The sequence below is a fragment of the Schistocerca serialis genome, chromosome 2 (assembly GCF_023864345.2).
Source record: "Schistocerca serialis cubense isolate TAMUIC-IGC-003099 chromosome 2, iqSchSeri2.2, whole genome shotgun sequence".
Lineage (NCBI taxonomy): Eukaryota > Metazoa > Arthropoda > Insecta > Orthoptera > Acrididae > Schistocerca > Schistocerca serialis.
Window position 1 is genome coordinate 425874969 of NC_064639.1, and position 26030 is coordinate 425900998.

The 26030-nt window shown below is 44.5% G+C and overlaps 1 pseudogene; it reads right to left on the reverse strand.

Moving 5' to 3' along the window:
* Positions 1-23424: 23424 nt before the first annotated feature.
* On the reverse strand, positions 23425-23542 carry LOC126459068 (5S ribosomal RNA; annotated as a pseudogene).
* Positions 23543-26030: the final 2488 nt, after the last annotated feature.

Here is a 26030-nt window from a genome sequence, read left to right on the forward strand (position 1 = left end):
TCACTGTAGTGAAAACTAACCGTTTTGAAGAGATGACCTTTTCTGTTGACCATCATGCTGGTGCGGGCGTGGAGGGGCTCCACCCCTTAAAAAATAAAAAAGTAATTCTACTACTTCCCATCACTTTCTGTCTTTCTTATGTTTATTGTCAGTCCATACTAGTAATGAGTTCAGAATATTCATTGAACAAATCCTGCAGTTCTTCCTCACTCTCACTGAGGATTGAAATGTCATCAGCGAATCTTGCAATGATATTCTTTCGCCCTGTACTTAAGTCCCACTCCTGAACATTTCTTTAATTGGTGTCATTGATTCTGTGACGTGAGACTGGAAGAGTGCAAGCGAAAGACGGTGTGACTGTCTTATGCCCTTTATAATCCGAGCACTTCTTTCTTGGTCTTCCAGTCTTATTGTTCCTGCTAGGTTCTTGTACGGACTGTACATTGCTCGTCTTTCTGTGTAGCTCAAAATTTCGAACATCTTGCACCATTTTACACGGTTTTTCCATGTTGAAAATTAATTTGAACACATGCTTCAGGCTTGCTTCCATTATCAAGTGCAACAACAGGACAACCTCTCTGGTGCACTGATTTTCACCTAACAGATTCACAATTTTCTTTTCCATCCTTGTGTGCATTATTCTTGCCAGCAGCTTGGCTGCAAGAGCTGTTAAGCTAATTGTTCGACAGTTCTCTCAGTATCTTCCGACTTGTGTAAATGATGTTTTTCCGGAAGTCTGATCGTAATTTGCCAGTTTCACTGATTCTAGACGCCAACTTGAAAAGTTGTTTGATTGCCAGCTCCCTAAGTAATTTGAGAAATGCCGACGGAACGTTATCTATCACTCCACACTTGTTTTTTCTTAAGGCTTCCACAGTGAAACGCAGAGGAGGGAGCAGATAGGTGGAAAGAGTACGTTGAAGGCCTGTCTGAGGGGAAAGACTTGTTTGATGACGGGCCACAAGAAGAAAGAGAAGTCAACATGGAATAGATAGGGCATCCATTATTAGAATCAGAATTTAAAAGAGCTTTGGAAGACTCTAGAAAAAGGGGTAGATAATATCCCATCAGAATTTCTAAAATCACTGGGAAGTGGCAGCAGAACGACTACTCACTTTGGTGCATAGAATTTATGAATCTGCCGGTAAACCATTCGACTTTCGGAAAACCATCTTCCACACAATTACGAGGACTTCAAGAGCTGGCAAGTGCGAAAAGTACCACACAATCAGCTTAACAGCCCATACATCCAAGTTAGTGACAAGAATACTATACAGAAGAACGCAAAAGAAATTTGAGGACGTGTTAGATGATCGGTTTTGCTTTGGGAAAGGTAAAGGCAACAGAGAGGCAATTCTGACGTTGCAGTGATAATTAAAGCAAGACTGAAGAAGAAACAAGACACGTTCATAGGTATGTCGACCTGGAAAAAGCGTTCGACAATGAGTATGGTGGAAGATGATCAAAATTCTGAGAAAATCGGGGTAAGCCATAGGGACAGATGGGTAATATATAATATGTAGATTAGCCAAGAGGGAACAATAAGAGTGGAAGACCAAAAACAAACTGCTCAGATTAAAAAGGGTGTAAGACAGGAATGTAGTTTTTCCGCCCTACTGTCCAGTCTATACACCGAAGAAGTAATAGCGGAAATAAAAGAAAGGTACAAGAGTGGAATTTAAATTCAAGGTGAAAGGATATCGATATGATTCGCTGACGACATAGCTATCCTGAGTGAAAAAGAAGAATTACAGGATCTGATGAACGAAATGAAGGGTCTAATGAGTACAGAATATGGATTGAGAGTAAATCGCTGATAGATGTAGATGTAGATAGACGAAGGTAGTGAGAAGTAGGAGAAATGAGAACAGCGAGAAACTTGACATCACGACTGGTGATCACTAAGTAGATGAAGTTAAGGAATTTTACTACCTAGGCAGCAAAATAACCCGTGACTGATGGAGTAAGGAGGATATAAAAGGCTGGCTAGCACTGGCAAGAACGGCATTCATGGTCGAGAGGTATCTATTAGTATGTCCGCCCCCGGTAGCTGAGTGGCCAGTTCGGCGCTAGCGGCCGTGCGAAGCGGAGGTCCGTTACTTCCGCCTGTGCGGCGCGTGCGAGTGTTTGTTTACTTGTAGACTTAGTCTGCGCGCGGGCTAGTAACAACGATCATGGCGAACAAGTACAGGAAAACTACATTACGGTTCAATTTCTGCAAAGACTACGAACGACCAAAGGCTTTAGCAGTGGAACGATTCATTCGAGAGGACGTCAAGATACCGCCAAACGATATTGTTGGAATTCACCTGTCCATCGTTAGTCCCACGGTGTATGTTAAGATGGTAAATGACGCGGCGTGTGAGAGAATTCTACAGGCGACAAAAGCAGGTCTCCGATTTTGCCATAGTGACGGGAATGTCGGCACGGTAACTGTAGAACATGCTGGTCTGGGTGTACGGACAATACGTGTGTTTGAGCTGCCATTTGAGCTCCCGGCTGACGAAGTTATCGAGGCTTTTAAGCCATACGGCACGGTACATGGTCACACAGCAGAACGCTGGACACAATTCGCCACGTACCCTGTCCTTAACGGAGTGCGACAGATCACTATTGACCTTCAGAAACATGTACCGTCCTATCTGACAATTGGTGGTTGTCGGGCGGTGGTGATTTACGATGGTCAACCACGTACATGTTCTGGCTGTGGCCAGGAGGGACACCTCAGGTCGAACTGCATGCAACGGCGGATTACGCAACTGCCTTCAGGTGTGCGGGAGCCGTCGCCAGCGATGACAGTACTACCGATCACCTATGCCAAGGCCCTCACTGCGTCCGCTGATGACCGAAAGGACACAGCCCCGGTGGAAGATCAAGATGGCACTCTCCGAAACCTTGTATCAGACGTCGGGATGACTGAGGATGCTGCTCCATCGAGCTTACAATCTACGGCGACAACATCAGAAGAGACCGAACTCCCACCACGCACACTGATAGTAAACGAAGCAGTTCCAGCCACTACGGATGCTGTTCCGTCTGGAACGCACTCTGAGACGATAGCATCAGTTTCGACCGAACTCCCGCCGAGTACAACGATGGGTCTCGAAACACTTCCTGTTCCTACGGATGCTTTTCTGTCGGGCAGCCGTGATTCCTTACAATCTGAGGACACGGAAGGAAGATCACGCAAACAACGTTCCCCGAAAAGGAGGAAACGGCGTCGTCGCACGACATCTCCTGGGGATGACTCCCCTTGCCCCGACGACGATGTGCCTGTGGACCAAGACGACACAACAGCCTCTACGAAACAGGATGAGGCAATGGAAACTGTTCGATCAGACCCGCAGCGGTCTGTCACATTGCCGGTACCGGGACGTGGTGATGCTGAAGAGGAAGCACAACCAGTTGGCGCTCCAGACGCAGATGATGTGGCAATGGACACGAATATATCACTGCCTGCAAAGATGTGGTATGACGATATTGAGGAGGCGCCGGACGTCATACAGAGGCAGCCGGCACTCACGAAGACAGCCTAATAATTGCTGAAGGTGAAGGGAGAGGGGCGAGAGAACGTCTTCTAACTCAGCCCCCAGCGCCGACGCAGGGAGATGTTTTTGCGCGTAGACAGAGTGGGATTCAACGCCATGCGAACCGTATTGCGACATTAAATATAAATGACGTGCGTTCACCGGCCAAAATACACCTACTGAAGGAAACGATTTGGGCATCTGATGTGGATATTGCTTTGCTGCAGGAAGTCCACATAGCTGCACTCCCATACATCGCAGGCTACCAATCCTATTCGTCACATGGAGATCACAATGGGAGTGGGGTGGCAGTTTACGTGCGAGATGGCTTCCCAGTGGAAAACGTGTGTTACCTTCCGTCGGCCAGGGGAATGGCTTTCACGACGTTTGGGACACGCATCATCAATCTTTATGCACCGTCGGGAAACAATCGGCGGCGGGAAAGGGCACGAGTTTATGCAGAAGACATTGCCCCACTTTTCGATGGACGTTATGAATGTGTAATAATTGGTGGAGATTTCAACTGTGTTCTCAGCCAGAAAGACCAATGGCCGCAAGCAAACATCAGCCAGGAGTTGCGAATCGTTGTCAACGACCTTGTACTTAGTGACACGTGGGAATTACGACATGGAGATGCACCGGGATACACCTATGTGACCAGTCATTCGGCGAGCAGGTTAGATCGCATTTATATCTCGCGGGCTCATGCAAATGATGTCCAGGACGCGGAACGCTGGCCATTGGCATTTTCAGATCACAGCGCTTACATCTGTACGGTGCTTCTTCCCCGTAGAGAGGTGTGGAACAGTAAGGCCCCGTGGAAATTAAACATTCAACATCTACATGATCCTGAATGCCGTCACCGGATCCTTGAGACATGGACGATGTGCGAGCGAAGGGTTGGAAGGTATGCGACGAAGCTTGATTGGTGGCTGACTTGTGCTAAACCGGCGCTTCGCCGTACGTTCATCTCATATAGCAGGGAGATGGCAGAATGGCGCCGCCGTACGACCGACTTTTATTTTGCAGCACTGCGCGACCTGGACGATGGTCCACCGGGACAGGACGTCTGGATCGAACGCAAAAGGATAAAAGCTAAACTAGTGGCTTTAGCTCGGAAACATCTTCAGGGAACCATGGTGCGCGCCAGATGTCACGATACGATAATGCACGAGATTCCTTCCATGCACCACGTCGTGAATGAACGAAAACACCGACGACGCGTTTTGGTACAGGAATTAATTACCCGCGAAGACCGACGAGTGACGCGTCAAGCGGACATTGTCTCTGCATTCGTCGATCATTACCAACACATCTATCGGGAAGAAGCAGTCCCTGTCGATGACCTCGAACGTATAGCCACGTACGTCTCCCGTACACTGACGGTGGAAGCCGCGGGAACCTTACTGGAAGCCATTAGCTCTGAGGAAGTACATGATGCGATCGCAAAGGGTGCGTTGAATCGGTCCCCAGGCATTGATGGACTTCCTGCTGAATTTTATCGAGAATTTCGCAACGAAATGGCACCGCGATGGACGGAAATGTACAGCGAGATGTTAAATTCCGATGCGCCTATTCCACCGGCTTTTATGGAAGGCCTCTTGGTGCCAGTACATAAACCGAAGCCAGGAATTACGGTCACACATTATCGCCCCATCACCCTGCTTAATGCCGACTATAAGATCTTTGCACGGTTGCTAGCGTCCCGATGTCGTATGTTAATTCGTAGCGTTCTCTCTCCAGAACAGACGACACCGGGTGGATCGGTGAATGTGCAAACAGCTACTGCCGAATGCCGTGATGTGATAGCGCTGGCGGAGGAGTGCCGGCTTAAAGCGGCGATGGTGGCGGTTGATTTTGACAGTGCTTTTGATAAGGTGCGCCACAACTATCTGTACGCTGTACTGGAACAAATGGGATTTCCAGACCGTTTTACTGGTCTCATTAGAAGGATTTATGGGGGCGCACAATCCTTGGTACAGGTTAATGGGCGTATAGCAGGGCCCATTCAAATTCGACGATCCATTCGCCAGGGCTGCCCTCTTTCGATGCTGCTGTTCGCGATAGCGTTGGAACCATTAATTGGGAGGCTAACAAATTCTCTTTCTGGGATGGAACTGCGGGGCTACACCTTCAAATGTCGTGCCTATGCGGACGACCTCCTGCTGCTCGTTCGTTCTGAGGAAGAGGTGAAGACGGTCCTTGAACTGTTGTTGGACCACAGTGTGACGGCGGGTAGTGCAGTGAACATGAAAAAATCGGCAGCAATGCCGGTTGGAAGGGGCCTTACGCCGGAAGAAATCAGTCCGTTTCCTTATGTGCAACGATTCCGCTATCTCGGCATAGACTTTACCTCATCTGTAAAACATACTGCGGCAGTTAACTACCGACGTATTTTACAGACAACACGTACCATGGTCCGACAACAGCTCCTACGTCGCCTTGATCCTTTGCAGCGAGTCGAATATCTGAACACTTATGTGGTTTCTCGAATGGTGCATATTTCGCAGATCCTGCCCCTACCACTCACGCTCGGACGTCGACTTCAATCAGCACTAGGCTATTTTGTGATGATTGAATCGCCCCTCAAGGTGCGATACGCAACGCTCACGCTCCCTACGGACAAGGGGGGACTCGGACTTACGAATGTTCACTGCCGAGCGACGGCGCTCCTTCTAGCCACGATGTACAAGCAATGGCGTAGCGGGCGTGATTCCCTTACATCCCGCCTACTGGATCTCCTGGTTCCAGCGTCCCTCGCACCTCCGGTGGCGGTGGGCAACATTACGTCACATTTTGCGCATGTATCAACATTTATCGTGGAACTTAGTTATATCAGAGACGAGATTCCGCGCACGAGACCACCATGCGCGAAGGATTTTTATGTTTGGCTGCTACGACGGATAAGTCGTAATGTCATTGAACTCAAACACCCCAAGTTGCATTGGCCGAAGATTTGGAGACATGTGCACCAAAAATTCCTTCCTACCTTCGTTCGGGCACTGTGGTTCTCTGTCACCTGTGGCAAGTTCAACACCAACCAACGACTCCATGCAATTGGACTAGTGGACACTCCACTATGCCCGAAATGTCGCCAAGTGGATGACGACCATCACCGCTTAACTTGCATCGCGGTGGAGGAGGTATGGCTCCTAGGAAGACAGATGGTGGCTTGCTACCTCCGTGTGACCCCGCAACATTTTACACCTGCTTCCTTCTTACATCCGGAGAGTGACTACTTTCCGGCGACTAAATCACACTCGATCATCTGGGTCAAAGGTTGGACGATCGCGTACCTCTATGGGGATGCTGCCAAGTCGCGACTCGACTTTTGGTATTTCTTGCAGCAAGCCCACAGTGAGGTTCATAGATGGTCTCACTATCGGACAACCTTTGCCAATTATCTTCAGGCAGTCTTCCTCGACCCCCCGCGCAGTTGGGAGGTGCCGGGTGCAGTCGCTGTGCACATTTGACAGCTGAAATGAACCTCACGTTTCTCTCACCGCTCCATATATAATGCACAAACTATACCATGAAATGCTCTACATGTTCCTTTTAACAGAGTGATCTTTATGAAAAATAAATAAATAAATATATTAAAAAAAGTGGTCAGCGTGACAGACTGTCAATCCTAAGGGCCCGGGTTCGATTCCCGGCTGGGTCGGAGATTTTCTCCGCTCAGGGACTGGGTGTTTTGTTGTCCTAATCATCATCATTTCATCCCCATCGACGCGCAGGTCGCCGAAGTGGCGTCAAATCGAAAGACCTGCACCAGGCGAACGGTCTACCCGACGGGAGGCCCTAGCTACACGACATTTCATTTCATCTATTAGTATCAAACATAGGCCTTAAGATGGGGACGAAAATTCTGAAAACGTGCGGTCGGAGTGGAACATTGCATGACAGTTAAACATGGATTGTGGGAAAACATGAACAGAAGAGAATCGAAGCATTTGATATATGATGCTGTAAAAGAATACTGAAAAGTAGGTGGACTGATAAGGTAAGGGACCAGGAGGTTCTCTATAGAACCTGCAAGGAAAGGAATATATGGAAAACCCTGACAAGAAGAAGAGACAGGATGATACGACATCTGTGAAGACATCAGGGAATAACTTCTATGGTACTAGAGGGAGCGTTAGAGCATAAAGCCTGTAGAGGAAGACAGAGATTGGAATACATCCAGCAAATAATTGAGGATGTAAGTTGCAAGCGCTACTATGAGATAAGGAGTTCGGCACAGGAGACGAATTTGTGCAAGGTTGCATCAAACCAGTCAGAATACTGGTGACTTAAAGGAGAAGTCTTCCAAAGCTCTTTTAGATTCTGACTCTGGTATTAGATTCCCTATATTTTCCACATCGTCTCGAATTTCTTCTTCGATCACGTCATCAAAGAATTCTCGTCCCTCACAGAGGCCTTCAGTGTACTCTTTCCACATATAAGCTCTGCGTTAAACAGTGGAATTCCCTTTGTACTCTTAATGTTACCACCCTTGCTTTTAATTTCACCGAAAGCAATTTTGCGTTTTCTATATGTTGAGTCCGACCTTCCAACGACCATTTCTTTTTCTGTGACTTCACATTTTTCATGCAGCCATATCGCCTCGGCTTCCCTGCACTTCATTTATTTTATATTGTCGTTTCCTTGTCTTTCCCTGAAAATTTCTGTACTTTCTTCTGTCGTCGATCAATTGAAGTATCTCTCCCGTTACCGTTAGTTTCGTCGCAGTTATCTTCCTAATACTTACGTTTGTCTTTTCGGCATATGTGACGGCCCTTTATAAGGTACATCCACTCCTGTTCAACTGAACTGCCCACTCAGGTATTCCTGATAGCAGTGTTCACATCTTTAGCGAGCTTCAAACGCGCTTCATCCTTCCACAGTACTTCGGTGTACTACTTCCTTTCAAACTGGTTCCCTCGTACTATTGACTTCAGTCTGCTCCTTACCATTACTAAATCGTGAACTGAGTCTATATCTGCTACTGGCTACGACTTACAATCCAATATCTGTTTTTGGGAATCTATGTCTGGCCATCGTGTAATCCTGCTGGAAACTTCCCATGTCTCCGCCCCTTATGCACGTGTACCTCCTCCTCTTGTGGTTCTTGAACTACGTATTGTTTATTGCTACCTGAAATTTGTTGCATAACTCAATTAGTATTCATCCTGTCTCATTCCTGTTACTAAGTCCACTTTCTCCCGTAGTCCTTTCTTCTACTTCTTCCTCTACAATCGCATTCCAATCGCCCATGATTATTAGATTTTTCATCTCTTTTAGTGTACTAAATTGTCTGTTCAAAATTCTCATATACTTTGTCTATGACTCCATCTTCTCGCGACTTCAGCTTGTATATTTGAACTATCGTTCTCGGCGACGGTTTCCTGTCGATTCTGATGAGAACAAACTGAAGTGGTCGCAGTAGCTAACTCGCTGCCCTACATTCCTATTCATAAAGAATCCTACCCCCGTTATGCCATTTCATGATGCTGTTGATACTGCCCTATATTCCTCTAAAAAGAAATCGTTGTCTTCTTTCCATTGACCAGCTGCATCTACACTCCTGGAAATGGAAAAAAGAACACATTGACACGGGTGTGTCAGACCCACCATACTTGCTCCGGACACTGCGAGAGGGCTGTACAAGCAATGATCACACGCACGGCACAGCGGACACACCAGGAACCGCGGTGTTGGCCGTCGAATGGCGCTAGCTGCGCAGCATTTGTGCACCGCCGCCGTCAGTGTCAGCCAGTTTGCCGTGGCATACGGAGCACCATCGCAGTCTTTAACACTGGTAGCATGCCGCGACAGCGTGGACGTGAACCGTATGTGCAGTTGACGGACTTTGAGCGAGGGCGTATAGTGGGCATGCGGGAGGCCGGGTGGACGTACCGCCGAATTGCTCAACACGTGGGGCGTGAGGTCTCCACAGTACATCGATGTTGTCGCCAGTGGTCGGCGGAAGGTGCACGTGCCCGTCGACCTGGGACCGGACCGCAGCGACGCACGGATGCACGCCAAGACCGTAGGATCCTACGCAGTGCCGTAGGGGACCGCACCGCCACTTCCCAGCAAATTAGGGACACTGTTGCTCCTGGGGTATCGGCGAGGACCATTCGCAACCGTCTCCATGAAGCTGGGCTACGGTCCCGCACACCGTTAGGTCGTCTTCCGCTCACGCCCCAACATCGTGCAGCCCGGCTCCAGTGGTGTCGCGACAGGCGTGAATGGAGGGACGAATGGAGACGTGTCGTCTTCATTGATGAGAGTCGCTTCTGCCTTGGTGCCAATGATGGTCGTATGCGTGTTTGGCGCCGTGCAGGTGAGCGCCACAATCAGGACTGCATACGACCGAGGCACACAGGGCCAACACCCGGCATCATGGTGTGGGGAGCGATCTCCTACACTGGCCACACACCACTGGTGATCGTCGAGGGGACACTGAATAGTGCACGGTACATCCAAACCGTCATCGAACCCATCGTTCTACCATTCCTAGACCGGCAAGGGAACTTGCTGTTCCAACAGGACAATGCACGTCCGCATGTATCCCGTGCAACCCAACGTGCTCTAGAAGGTGTAAGTCAACTACCCTGGCCAGCAAGATCTCCGGATCTGTCCCCCATTGAGCATGTTTGGGACTGGATGAAGCGTCGTCTCACGCGGTCTGCACGTCCAGCACGAACGCTGGTCCAACTGAGGCGCCAGGTGGAAATGGCATGGCAAGCCGTTCCACAGGACTACATCCAGCATCTCTACGATCGTCTCCATGGGAGAATAGCAGCCTGCATTGCTGCGAAAGGTAGATATACACTGTACTAGTGCCGACATTGTGCATGCTCTGTTGCCTGTCTCTATGTGCCTGTGGTTCTGTCAGTGTGATCATGTAATGTATCTGACCCCAGGAATGTGTCAATAAAGTTTCCCCTTCCTGGGACAATGAATTCACGGTGTTCTAATTTCAATTTCCAGGAGTGTATTTGAGGCTTAGCATTTCCCTTTTTAGGTTTTCCAGTTTTTCTGCACGTTCAGACTTCTACATTTCATCCCCAGCTCGGACAATATTACCCTTTCGTTCCATAGTGCATCTTTTCTCATAGTCGCCTCCCCCTTGGCAGACCCCCCACCATCAGGAGATCTGACTGTGGGACTTATCCGAAATATTTTGACAATGGAGAGACTATCAACACTTTTTCAATTACAGATCACATGTCCTGTGGTTATACCTTATATGTCTTTAATTTAGGGGTTTTCATTGCCATCTGTATTCCCATGCCGTTGATCACTGCCGATTCTTCTGCCTCTTAGGGTCTGTTTTCCACTCCAGGGGCAAGAGAGTGCCCTGAACTGAATTGCTCCTATGCCTTCATTGACACGGCCGTTGGAAGAACGAGATTTACTCGTTATGCCGGAAAGCTTCGCCGCCATTTCAGAAGATTCTTATTCAAAATTTGAGCAATGGCTTGATTCGAAACCGTGACCTTGGTCGTTACTAGTTGAAAACCGTTACTCTTAGACTACGCATCCATATATTCCCATACTATACAGCCTCCTATTACACATCCGCATGATAATCGTAGGTTTTTTGCCAACATGAACAGCAATATCGCAGAACGATAATACCGCAGTCTCGACAGTCAACGATCTTTTCGCTGTTGAATTCCGACCCGTGCTGGTAGATATTTATTTTTCTTACACGAGGCATAACTCGGTCTTCTCACAAACCTCCAACATTCAGTTGCGATTTATGAATGAGAAACAGGCTACGTTAACTTTCCTTGTACCCAGAATTTAAATTACGTTAATCATATATACTCTGCGCTGCACGGATGTGCTAATTATCTGCGTATCCAAGCTCGAACTACTGTTCATGAAAACATGACCTTTATTGCAGGCTGCCTTCATAGTACTGCAATGTTAAGGGTCATCGGTGCGTAATTTCCCATATGATCTTGTAAACTCCTGACCTCCTTTCACTTTTACGGAAGCCAGCCATATAACCTCGTTAAAATTATTGTAAAGTTTACGTTAAGAGTCCACTGTCATGAACACAAACAAACTTAACATTCATTAGTTCAAACAAACTGAACAAAGCTTGTAAGTGTCATTTACTGAAATTAGGGTTAATGTTCCCTTTAAGAATGTGAAATTCACAAATACATTTGAAGTCAGGAATTGCAAACCATTTTCAGAACTTTGTAAAGTTCTGCAAGATACCTCTTTGATAGGAATGGAAATCGCTCTTCGGCTAGGTTATTCGTTTTGTTTGTTACTATTAGTCCTGCTCTTAACCTATTAATTGTGATAATTTCCTTATACTGAAGAGCAGAATTAAGTGTCCATAGATATTGGTATAAAGCAGTGAAGAGCATTGTTTCACATTTAACCCGTTGTTCTCGGTACCTAATGTTGCCCATTATGTCTTTGTCTTAACGCCGTGCACGGAAAAATAATGACAGCGCAGGAGGGAAATTAGTGGCGGAGAAAGTTATAGGAAAATGGATCAGTACTTTTATTTCCGCTTATGACGGTGTAAGACGATTAGTGGCGAAGGAAGCTGCTGCCAAACTAGCCAACACTTTCATTGCCACTGAGGACGCTGTGGACCGGTATGCAGTAAAAACAGTTGGATTTACGTTGGTCATTCGCTCCAGAAAGTTTCCTCGTGATCACCTGCACTAGAAGAAGTTTTACAGTTCTCCCTCTGTACATAAGAGAGATCAAGGCACTTTTCGGTGTATATTCTTTTCACCTGTTGGACAGTTGTGCGTAATACAGACTGAAAATGCTGACACCGCCGTATCTTGGGAAGCAGCCCAGAAAAAGAAGTGGTTAACACATTGGACTTGTATTCTGAAGAGCGTGGATCAGATGCCCGTTCGGTGACACATTTTTAAATGTCTCGAAGTTCACCATAAACCGACTAAGGCTAATTACTGGATAGTTTCACTGGATAATATACGACCAGCAACAGAATATGGTGGCCACGCAAAATGACGACTATTTTTATACCTAAAATCGTGTTACTCATTCTGTATATTTTGTGCAGCTCTGATTAATACTTTCTTAAGCTGCGAAGTATTCTGGAAACTAGTTTGTTAAATTGCCAAAAGTGTAAGAGAACACTGTAGATTGGGTCTGCACAAGGAATGTCAGAAGATAACACACTTGTAAGTTAAACCCAAGATAAAAGGAGCGAGCACTGTTTGTCTAAACCTTTGTTAACAAATTCTATTTCTCGATTATCTTGAGGAAAACGGAAAAATATTTTGAGATTTCGAGGACCTGTTTTCCTCTAGAGCTAAAGAAGGACTTTTAGCGTCACTAACATTTGTGGTGTGTGTGAGTTCTTTTTGTTCAACTTTTCTCATAGTGCGAGACGAAACGAGGAGTGAAATTGTGGACGGCTTCAATGAGTGTCTTAAACTTGGCAGAAGCTGTCTCGCCTGCCAAGTTTGTGGCCAGAGGCCTGGCGCAGTGACAGCTCCGACGTCTAGTGCCAACCGCTCAAAGCTCTTTGAGAAACCCGCCCGCCGTCCAGTATTTTCGTCATATCCTCGCATTAATAGTCAACTGCGGAGCCAAAAAATTAAAAGAGTATTACGTCACAAGAAAATAAATTGTTGCCTGTTTCTTATGACGCAACGGCGTGAGAAAATCATGACGATACCAAAATAAGGGGACATCAAAGAAACGGCGATGTGCTTAAGGTACAATGGCAGAAAATATATTGGTGCCTTACCAAAGAGGGTCTGTGTCGCTCTCTTTCCTCTTTTTATTAGTACTGAAGAATCCTTCAACAGCTTGTTGACTTCTATACTACTTTAATGGGATATGAAACAACTGATATGGTGTGAAAGAGGAGGATTGCGGAAACAACGTAAATAGTGATTAGTTTTTTTATGGTTTAAGGGCGAATTTATTTGGCGTGAAATCATCTTAGTTGCCGCATGGAAATCATGTTACCGATACAGGGAACGTTCTGTTCCAGTGCTCGCAGTGTGTATCGTTTCTTACTTTGTATGTCCTTCTTGCTCCGTCCGGCATGGGTTATTTTGCTGCCTAATTAGCAGAATTATTAATTTCATCTACTTCGTAATCACCAATCCGCATATTAAGATTCTCTTTGTTCGTATTTCTGCTACTTCTCATTACTTTCGTCCTTCGATTTACTCTCCGTCCGTATTCAGCAGATCCTGTAATTTTTCTTCGCTGTTATTCTTCTTCATTTTCACCGAGGATAGCAATGTCATCAGCGAATCTTATCATTAATATCCTTTAACCTTGAGATTTGACGCACGGGGAAGCCGATCGGTTTAAGGCGCCTTGTCACGGACCGCGCGGCTCCCCTCGTCGGGGGTTCGAATCCTCCCTTGGGCATGGGTGTGTGTATCGTCCTTAGCGTAAGTTAGTTTAAGTTAGATTAAGTAGTGTGTAAGCTTAGGGACCAATGACCTCAGCAGTTTGGTCCCATAAGACCTTACCACAAATTTCCAAATTTCCTTGACTTTTAATTCCACAATTGAACTTTCCTTTTATTTCCGTCGTTGCTTCTTCTGTGTATAGATTGAACAGTAGGAGCGGAAGGCTACATGCCTATCTTACACTCTTTTTAATCTGAGCGCTTCGTTTTTGGTCTTTCACCCTGTTCTCTCTTGGTTGTTGTACATAGTACTAATTACCCGTTTTTCCCTCCAGCTTAACCCTACTTTCCTTATAATTGCGAACATCTTGCACCATTTGACACGGTTGATTACAAAAAATTATATGTAAGCAGCTATGAGATACACAGATATGCGGTCGGTTGCGTATCGTAGATTAACTCATAAAATTTTTAGGGACACTCTTGCGTTCCATTTATGGCCCGTAGAACGTCTTGTCGATAGTTATTCCCCTTGTTTGTCGCAACATCTCTTCCGTCACCTCCTCTTCAGCATGTCTTATTTCTGCAACGGCAACTGGTGAACTCAATACTTTATCCAAAAGGCTTTATGTTTTGTGACTGCGTTGGCCCTGATGTTGGACCATCTCTTCGGATCCATATGCCTGGATATGTTTCATCCAAGAACCAGCCCACAATAACCCCAGCGTGGAGCTGCAATATTTTGTTGCAACTCTACCTGTGGCTGTAATTGCTGTGACTGAGGTGCAACGTAAGGTTCCAGCAGGCTCAGGCAAACTGTTACAGTAGTGGTAGGCTCAGTGAAAAAGAACGCTCCCATAATAGTGCTGTGCATTACGCCACATCACATACTTATTTTCGGGCTGTCCCCTATCTACTGTAGCACGATGTATGGGTTCTCCAGCCCATAGATCTGGACATTGTTTACTTCACTGAAGATGTGAAGAGCCTCTTGGTCGAAAACAAACTGCATTGTTCATTATGTGCAGCGATTCGTGCCAGCATGTTCCTAGTAAACTCAGCACGAATCGGACTATCATCTGGCTGCAAAGCTAGCAGGAGCTGCATATTGTAAGCCTGGAAATGTTGCTCCGTCTGTGAAATCTTCACTACATTGCTCTGAAGTTCGACTGTTTCTCTGGAAACAAAACACGTCAATTTCCACGGACTGCTTTGAAATGCTGTATGTGTCTTTTATGTACCAACAAGATATGGGTCCGACAGTGTATGCAAATTCACGAGATTGAAGTTGGGGACCCGCCCTCGACTTTCTTAATTAATTGATCTTAAATCTACGAGTGATCGTTATTTACAGTACTCTAAAAATGGACCTGCTTGCTATAGGGAAGCAAGGAAATGTTTTGGAAGCAAACTGGGCGACACGGTCAGTGAACTGAACGCCGGGTTGGCATCACAGATCTTTAGCTTATGACGCCATCTTAGAAGTAAGGAAGGAAGGAAACTGCTGCAGACTGAGGTCGTAGTACTTCTGCCACCGACAGTCAAAATATGGTGAGGCCGAGCCGCTTCTGTGTAACATGTAAGGAAAGTCTAATTAGTTTACAGTTTTATCATCTGAGAGCTTCACTGTAACGAGTTGTTGCGCAAGTCATGAACTGTATGCTTCCAAATTCCATAACAGATGCGAGTTACTATCTTTCATAATGCTACGTGTCGCGTTCAGCCGTTCTGTCCTTTACTAACTCACCTTACGAAGATCACTCAGTACTTAGTCGACTTATTTGCAGTTTCCCCCCGTCCCCTATTTGAGATAAAGATTTTTGTGTTGAGGCCGCAGCTCGTGATCTCGCGATTGCGTTCTCGCTTCCCGAGCTCTGGGGTCCCAGGTTCAATTCCCGGCGGGGTCAGGGATTTTCACCTACTTCGGGATGACTGGGAGTTTGGAAGTAGCGAGCAAAGGCCGGGATTTTGCACGGGCACAGGTAATCGCACAATTGAGCGCCACACAAACCCATCATCATTTTTGCGCTCGCACAGGTTGCCATAAGAAAAATGTTGCTACAGGAGGCTTTTACGAAATATTATTGAGAATTAGGCGTGTCTGACAAACTTTGAATTGTCAAGATGATAAATACACCAAATGATTAATGTATAAAGTTTAGTTCAGTTCCACATTGTTAGTAAGAAAACCACCTACACACGGTAGCCACAGTGTCGTCACTCATCCCACGCCTACAGCTTCCTGTCCTGTCACCGACACCGGCAGGCTCCTTCTCTTCATATCTTCCTTTGACGCTCTTCACCGCAACCAGTAACAAGAGGAAGAGACAAAATAAGATAAAGTCAGACCATATGTAAAAGTGTATCCACAAAAATTTGATGAGTTAACCAACATTTGCTACAAACTGCATAGCTGTGACTAGCATAGTTACTTACAAATACTTTTTTGTGATCAGGAATTGACATTGTGCTCACTCTCTATGTCCTATCTATTCCAATGAGCGGCTGACCACTGACGAAGCTGCTTCACGACTCGAAACGATGTTCCATATTCTATCACGTCAAGACTGACAGACAGCAGCGCGTCCATTGAAACTGCCAAATATTGCCGCCGCTCCATGGATCATTCTGACAGTGTTAGGAGGGAGTTGTTAAGCCCCCGCTACAGCGGGCAAGAAAACATCCTGGTATTAGCGGGATCAACCGTAGAAAAGAGTGAAGTAAGTAAAACCCTAGTCGATTATATATTTGTGGATGAAAGCAGAAATGTCTGTAAACTGATTTTTGAGTCTTTAAGGTAGCAGCTTTACGTTTGAGACTTTCTTCTGGATGGGATTTTGGAGTTCAGTCGTAATGTCAGTGTTATTTTTCTCTAAGATATGCAAATTTCGTCTCAGCACACAGAAGAAATTATAATTTAGGTTTAAGGTAGGAATTAAGGGAGTGTCAGTTAATTTTTATTCGTTTTTGACTTCATGCCTCTAAAAAAACTGCTCTTGTACGCTACTTAGAGATTGGTGATCGGTGATCCAACACAGCGACGCGAGCGCTATCTGCCAGTGGGCAATGGAGATACAGCACCGAGATTGAGCGAGAGTTTGATTTTGCACTATCAGCGATGTTAAAAACATATGTTTTTATCCGTCCCGTACCAAAAATGTCTCTGTTCAACTGTATGCATATATGAGCTGCGTGCAGCGGTAAAAGTCCCTCTTTTCTGCCGGAACTGCTAAAAATAAAATCAGTTCATTATCCGTTGTTAAAGTAATTTTTTTGGTTGTAAAGGGGAGATAAGCCTTGTAAATTGTATACTGCAATTTAGTGTATAGTATTGAAAATGACTGTATTTATTTTACAGATTTCAGCCTGTTATTTTAAAAGATTTCATTTTCATCTTTTCTGAAGTTGAGTGAGCTTGCGGTTTCTTGTTTAGAACAACTGGAAGTGACTCGTTTGGGAACAAAACAGAGTATCGTGGTAGAACTGTTCTGTAAGTACTTTTGGACGAAAGAAGTTTATTTTGTGGAGTGGATGATTTGATTAATTTTGAATCAGAGCACAATATTACACGTGGATTATTCTTTCTTCTTTTTCATTATGGTTAATCCCGTCAAGTACGGGGTAGGCTTTTCTAGAATTCGGCAAAGTTTCATATTAATTGAAAAGTGAAAATGGAAAACTTAGCCATTTTTCACAAAACGCGGGTGGTCTCAGGATACTGTTTCCCGTTCCTAGTCTTATTCCAGGCGCCAAACCGTAGAGAAAGTCTTTCAAATATGCGTTAGGAGATGGCGAATGGTTTTTATGCCACCGACAAGCTGTGCTTTTCTCTGAGGTTTTAAAATTGAAAAGATATGAGACGTGTATTTTGTTGACTACAGTTCCACTAGTTGCAAACACAATGCTGTATTTCTGTACTTGTATCATCACAAATAAAACATAGTGCCTCAATACTCACTGCACATGGAACAACAAATTTCTTGCTGTAATTTTGGCAAAAACTGACATTTTTGAGACCTTGGCTGTGTACATAATATAATTTGATTCTTGCAATTAAGAAAACAGAAACCAGCCAACTAATCAACTTCCTGCAATGGCACATAGAACGTTCTTAATAATTTTAGTGTGATGTGGTGTGTAGTAGAATTCTGTGGTATCAAAATGCCATTCCATTTTTTTTGTATACATATGAGTTATGTACAAAGAGAGAGACATTGCGCTTTCACTCTGCTGACAAATGCCAGGTTTACTATTACACACTTCACTTAACTTTGTGGCCGATTGCCTTTCCTGACGCCACATTTACATAACAAACAGAAGTTGTGTGCGCAGTCTGTCTATGAAATGTGTAAACTTTGTTCTGCGGTTCATCGTATTGAACTGTGTGCCATATTCTTGAAGGTATAATTTGAGAACCAGCAAAGCATTTGTATGAACAACGTAAAAGCCTCAATCGACACTCGAGCTAGGCGGTGTGCCAGCCCACGGTCGCTTATTTGCTTAGCGGATTCGGCCGTCGTCTGGCTGACCTCCGTCTCTTGCAAGCTAGCATCACGGTATACGACCTGAGTCAATTACGACTTTCTTTTCCAGATAGCGGCTTTGTTTGTCATTTTTCACTTAAATAAAGAAATAAACATACTTCGAGTGATTTCGCTGCAACTACTATCAATGTTGTGGCATTGCTGAAACAAGATTGTTACGCAGTTATAACAAAAAATCTCGATGATGGAGGTTCAATCAGATATAAACGTGAATGTATTTTTTATGAAATTTGTGGAGAGCAGATAGCTTCTTATTTAATGTACGACATAGATAGGTCGGGAAAGAAAGATATTTATTTTGAAACACGCATCACAATAGGTCCTTAATTATTCTGAATACGTTACGGAAATAGCTTCACTGTTCGTTTCATGTTGGAATTTTTCAGTATTTACGTTACAGGCTTACTGATCATTGGCATGCTGGCGACCAAATTATTGACTCAATATTTCGGTTATTTAAAACGCTACTACACTTCACGGACCAAGTGTGATTTTCTTGGCTATCAATGTACTACTTACGTAATATCTTTACAAGCTGTACAAAGCTTATGGAGATATGCTATGTTCATACCTTCAGACCGCAATGAAGATAAGAGGCGGATTTTCGGGGGAGGGAGGCTAGGGTGATGAAAATCATAGGCTAAGTTGGATGATATTTCATTTACTGTTTGTACTTTAAATAAAGAAAAGTGAATTACGTAACAGTGCTGAACTATTGGTTATTTGATTGACGTATACGTTTAATAAGCTAATGAATAAGAAGATAAGATGTGTGTAATAAACGTGAGGCTTCTTCATAGGTACCTTGGAGGAAGTGAAATACCTCACCAATAACCTGTTCCCAGTTCTGTCGAGCACTATTCGAAGAAAAATAAGAGCCGGTTTTCGTCGAAAGAGGAACTAAGGAGGAAACTGAACGAACAGTCCCTTAATATGAACTCCAACTACCAGAAGAATTATGTAATTACACGAGCAAGTTGAAATTGATGCTTAAGAAATAAATTATAGCAAACAACGTGTTTAGGATCATGTCCATGCTGGGAGCTGGTACTGCAGTGTTCATAACAAGGTGACATGACTTCTCCTTGTTCCACTACACTAGTTTTCGAATGCATGTTCATTTTGTAAGTATTGTTTAATAATAACAATTGCAAAACAAAGTATTCAAGAATATACAGTGGCTCAATTACATTCACAAATGTACAAGAAATATTTTAAAACATCTCTGCAGACTATGTACGATCGGATCTGGAACCGAGTAACCCATACAAAAAAAGTTTTCGAACACTCTCAAGATTTGCACAGCTTGTGTTTTTTTCATGTCGGGAACCACTTTCTCAATGCATTTCTAACCACAGCAAATCTTTAACCACAGACAATTGTGTAATCGAGGCACAATAAATCCACATTCCGTGTTTAGTTAAGCGGAGGGCGCTGTGTCTCTAGCCGTAAACGAAACAGTGCCGCTTGAAAGCATTGTTGAATCTGTCAACATGAGCGGCAGTCACGCCAACCATACTGTTAGATCGCCCACGTATTATCGCCTTCCGGCAAGAAAGCATGTGAGACCGGGGAGAGAGAAAGAAATCGGTGAAGATCTGCCTCTTACTAGTGGCCCGCAATCGACTTCACCATTTAAAGAGCGTTACCTCCAAATTGTGCCTTTTTGGAGGCATCTGCTGTGGGAGGGGGTGTAAGAGCTATGTCGACCCAGGCAGTGCGTAGACGTCTTTCACGCTATCGATTTGGCCCCAAGTGTGTTTTGTGAACAACAACGCAAGGCCACCTGGCACAGTGACTCGCGAAGAAGGTGAGCAGTTGCACACCCGGAATGCAAACTGGATCGTCGGTATCCGGTTCTCTTCACTGCTACTGCAGACTTTGTCTGAAGCCTAATGATCGCTGTCGAAGAAAATGAAGATCTCAAGCGCGCATATCCACTGGTTCAGTGGGCAGGTGGGTCAGTCATCAAATTGTTCAAATGGCTCTAAGCACTATGGGACTTAACATATGAGGTCATCAACCTCCTAGACTTAGAACTACTTAAACCACTAACCTAAAGACATCACACACATCCATGCCCGTGGCAGGGTTCGAACCTGCGACCGTAGCAGCAGCACGGTTCCGTACCGGAGCGTCTAGAATTGGGTCAGTCATGATTTGGACTAATTTCATATGAGGATTGAGATCTACCTATTTTTGCTTGAAGTGGCATTTATTCCAGTCCCCTCTAAAAAAGTAGAATCTCTAATCCATGTCTCCCTGGGACATATTTATCTTGTAATCGTTGGTTGTCCGCGGCTGCAGGTCGCTGGCTTAATTTTTGAAAATGTTTTTTGACTTTATAAATAACAAACAAGAAGATTGCATAGCAGTTGTTAACCTGGCTTCCAGCCATAAAAGAAAACGAGTGAGATGCACTGAACTTAGCACCGCTACTAAGGGCTTTGCCGCCCTAGTCGAAAATTGAAAAATGACGCCTCTTCTTTCTTACTACCATCGGTCTCCCAGACAAGATCCCCCCCCCCCCCTTCGCCCCCATACACCATCATCAAAATCCGACGGCACAACAATGCAAATCTCCTATTATACTTTTAATAATTAAACTAAGATGACCAGACGTCGTAATTTTCTGAGGACAATCCTCAGTTTTCATGATTTGTCCTCAATTCCTTTAAAACTGACTGAGGACAACGAATGTCCCAAGTTTCTTATTTTTGTCCTGAATTTTAAGAAAGAGACAGCTAATTTGTTTCTTAAAAGACAGTGTAGTTATTTCCTCTTGCTGTGAGTTTCGGGCACTCTGAGACCGATTTACATACAGACACCAACTCATTTTTATGTTTGGGTATTATGAACTGCACTTACCTTTTACTCCTTTTAGATATGTTGAAAGAGGAGTACAAAACCTAGCTTGTAAATACGTGATCGATTATCCACAGGAAGTAATAGTAGACCTGAAAATAACAACAGAACCACTCAATGCAACGGCCGCTTGACAAATGATCTGCAGAGACAAAAACATGCAGAGAGACAGCGAGGCGCGGGGTCAAGTCGCAACATGACCGCAAACCAGCGCACGTACCCCGCTCCAGCGCTCGACAGATATGAATCTGGGTCATGTTTGTTTCCGTTTCGTACTCAGTAGCGGCTGCTTTAGCTTTTAGGTAGGTAGCGGCAACGTGTTTACTTTGGTCAAAAAAAGTGTAAACTTAATAAGTACGTGTTCCGTATGCTTTTGAAAACAATCCGGTATTTTAATTTTCTCGCTTTTTCATTTCTTATTCTTATCAGCTCAGTTTTTTAGTTTGATTTGAAATTAATTTTTTCCACCCTTGCTGCCTCTAAAATTTTGGTGTCCTAGGCGGCCGCCTCGTCTTGGCTAAAGGTAAAAACGTCCCTAAATAAACATCTTGCTGCATCAGTGTTGTTATCCTAACACAACGAAAGTCCAGTACAGTGTCATCTAGAAAATACGTACGCCTGGAACTATAGAAGAGTCTGGTTCCTGCTCCGGTAGACATGGTGTCAACAGCTCCGCAACATCTATTGCTGCTTTCAGGTGAGGGTGCTTCTATTCCTCTGGTAGTTCGACATTCATCCCCATGGTATCAAGCGAAACCTATGTCAGATTACAAATGCAACTCATATAATTTTAAGTCATGTTGAAGGTACATTATACGGATAATTTGGCGTATCTAAATTACATTCGCAAGCCCTCTCAAATTGCCGGTTCTGTTCGCATGCAAACAGTGTTTATAATATATTGTTTGAACAGGGTTAAAGGAGGCTAGAGAAGGTAAAAACATACGTGAACGAAAATCGGTAGAAAATGCCGAAATAAAAATCAAGCATGATGTTATTGTGAGTCATATCAAACGATTCCGTTTGGTCAGATGATTAACAAAGCTAAATTGGGTTTTGTCTAGTCGAAGAATTACCAGAGTTATGAACGTTTTAACCAATTAATACTAATTAAAAGACCGCCCTGAAAGCAGAACTAGCTATAAGTAACGAGGTATTTAGACCTCAGGCTTCGAATGAAATACTTGAATTGCTTCAAAAGGCTTTTATAAAAAAATTGTCATGACATCAGCAGTGCTCAAATACCAGGCTTGGCAGTACAAGTTCATGGAATCTGCCCCGAAGAAATTCATGTAGTGTGATTCCGTGATGATGTTACAAACTTTCAGAGGGATGGAGAAAGGTTAAGGCTCTGGTCCGGAAACGACCGCGTCGAAAGTTACAAGCGAAAATAATTGTGATACAAAATTTTGCTTGAGTTGAAGGGAACTTCCGTTTCCTCTCAGACAGAGTACCTTCATCACTACTGTCACCTAGTTTTGATGATCTCTGGTTAAAGTTGTCTCTCGGAGTTCACAGCATGCTGCGTATTTGGGATTCTGCATTTCTCTTTTTCTGCCTATTTACTGATATTGCCAGTCTTCCGTTACATCTGTCTTGCCGTTTTTTCTTTATTTTTATAGTGAGGTATCGTGGATATTATGGTATCTATCATCTATCACATAGGCTTATAGTAACATGTTTTTGGCCAGTGATAGTCAACTTGCTCTCTACCGCCCACTAGTGGCCATTGTAACTTTCATGGTGGGCGGTAGGAGACTGAGGTCTTAAAACAGTTTCATTAGCTTTTCATAAAATTTTGACATAAATTAATTGGTAAGTAATTATTATTATGTGCCTCAACTTGCTGTAACTTTGCTTTATAAATTTTCTAAATTAAAGTTACTTTAAAGCTAATTAAAACGGAAACTCCCCTCTAACAGGCCATGCACGCCCAACGGTATCGACAGGCCGCTGTGTCATCCTCAGCCCACAGTCGTAACTAGATGAGGATATGGAGGGGCAACTGGTCAGCACACCGCTCTCCCGGCCGTGTTTAGTCAGTTTACGAGACCGGAGCCGCTACTTCTCAATCAAGTAGCTCCTCAGTTCGCCTCACAAGGACTGAGTGCAGCCCGCTTGCCAACAGCGCTCGGAAGACCAGACAGTCACCCACCCAAGTGCTAGCCCAGCCCGACAGCGCTTGACTTCGGTGATCTGACTGGAACCGGTGTTACCACTGCGACAAGGCCGTTGGCTTAATTCCCTACTTTATAAATCACAATTACTTAGGAATCGGTGTATGGTTGGAAATTTTTTTTACTAGCAGGCATACAGAAATGGACGGTAGGTAAAAAAGTTTGACTACCCCTGTTTTAGGTTATTCTTTTCGAAGTAATACCCACTGTATTGACTACAAGACGAGGTAAATTGACGTTCTCACATAAAACAAGCGATGACACTGTGGATTCTTCTTCATTAAATGTACAACAGCGTATATACTCTTGATTAAAAGCTCCGTTATCCGCAGTGAAGCATACTGGAGAGCGGTACGACACGCAGGACATGCAGAAGCGTGGAAAACCTTTTGAGGTCGCCGTACAGATATTTCGCAGTGGCCTCGTTGGGTGCCGCATTTGTGGACAAAGCTTAGCGTGTGCCTTTCACGGTAGAGGAAGCGTAATTGTGCGACATAATTACCCCGCTGCTGTCATTGAATCGTGCGTAACCAGGGACGTCATATTTGTCAGAGCTGATCCACACCCACAGCCCTGCAGGCACGTATTTTCATACAGCGCCTGTACGTGTCCAGAATACCTCGACGGATAGCAGTGGAGGTCCCTGAATGCTAATATTCACTGGTCATGTGGTAATGAAGTACGTGTCTGATTCCTTCCTCTCCCACCTGCAGGTGGAGGAGTGGTTGGTCTTTTATTAGTGGCATATCGGCTAATTACTGTTCGAGCTGCGTCTTGTAATGATAGTCAATTATTTGTGTAATACTTTCTTTCATATAATTAAGAAAATGTTATACACTTTTCTTTCTTCATAGGAAGATTATTGTAACACTTTATTTTGTTCTGCTTATATAAACTCATTGGGGGCAGGGTGGAAGTTTGTTGCGTTTCTGATGAAAGCTGCTTCTGCCTTCGCACCAGCGATAGCCGTGTGTTGATTAGAAGATCAGGTAAAGGCCTGCAACCAAACTGTCTACGTGCTAGATACACCTGCACCTGGTGTTATGGCCTGGGGTGCGATTTAGTATGACCATAGGACCACTTTCGTGGTTGCCCCACGAATTTATACGTCAATCTGGTGATCCGACCTGCTGTACTGCCATTAGTGAAGAGCAACCCAGGGGGTGTTTTCCAACAGGATAATGCTAACCTACATACTGCTGTTGCAACCCAACCTGCTCTAAAATGTTCTGACATATTGCCTTGGCCTTGTCGATCAGTAGATCTGTCTCCAATCGAATACATATGGGACATCATCGGACGACAACTCCAGAATCATCCACAACCAGCATTAACCATCCCTGTACTGATCGACCAAGCATAACACGCGTGGAACTCTTTCCCAAAAACTGACATCCGGCACTTGTACAACACAATGCATGCACGTCTGTACACTGCATTCAAATTCTGGCGTTTACACCGGTTATTAACGTACCAGCATTTCACATTTGCAATGTAAATCTCACGCTTGTCATCTCGCAATGTTAAGCGCTTAAATATGTTACCTAGACAGATGCATCCCGAAATTTCATTACTCTACATTAATTACTTTTTGGTGTTACGTTTCTTTACCACCAGTGTACATATCGCCATTCTACTGATCAGCGAAAACATTCAGAAACCCATTACAATACGATACGCTTGCGTTTTTTGGACAATGGAAGTGGGTGAGATAATATATACCTGCTACCAGTTGAACCCTCCGCGGACGACGTTTAGCTGTCCGTACTGACACATCGTCTAGAGTCGCGTCAACACCGCAAGCACAAGTACACTGTATTGCACGACCAAGTGAACAAGGTGGCAATCATTAATTATTGGTCACACAGTGTGGTCCATAAAAGCTGATGTCCGCATATCTTCATCTATTTATGTTATATTTAGACGACACTGTCGTAGCAGGATGTCCTATGCGAGAATTAATATCGTGACATGACAACAGTTCCTCGGAATTGATCATTTAGCTCCATTTAAAGTCGCTTGTCTCCAATTCATTTGAAGGCTCTTGGGACTGTGTGCGTTCGGCGTAACAGTGACCTGTCCAGTCACAAAAGAGAAGGGGTTGCAAAGTAGTTCTGTACACATGTGTTTAATACTAATTACGTACTTTAGATACAACGTCAAACAAAGTCAACGAATCTTTCTGCGGATTCTGTTTTTGCAAACGCTACTGTAATTCAATCTCAAGTTACATTTGTCATATCGTAACCGTAATTAATGCCACGACCAAGTTGTCTCAGCCAATTTTATTTTCGTAGTTCATCATTTATCGAAATATTTGTACCAACATGTAAGATATTGTCATGGCTGGCCGTGCCCTTGGGCTCATCCTGCGGTTAAAGTGGATGCCAGCGCTAGTTTCCAGTACCTGGAGGAAGGTGATCTTGTCCAGCCTCGAGAGCTGGATCAGGCTTTCACAAGGGAACCTGCCCATCGCACCCCCCCTCAGATTTAGTTATAAGCTGGCACAGGGATAGGCCTTGAAAAACTGAACACAGATCAATCGAGA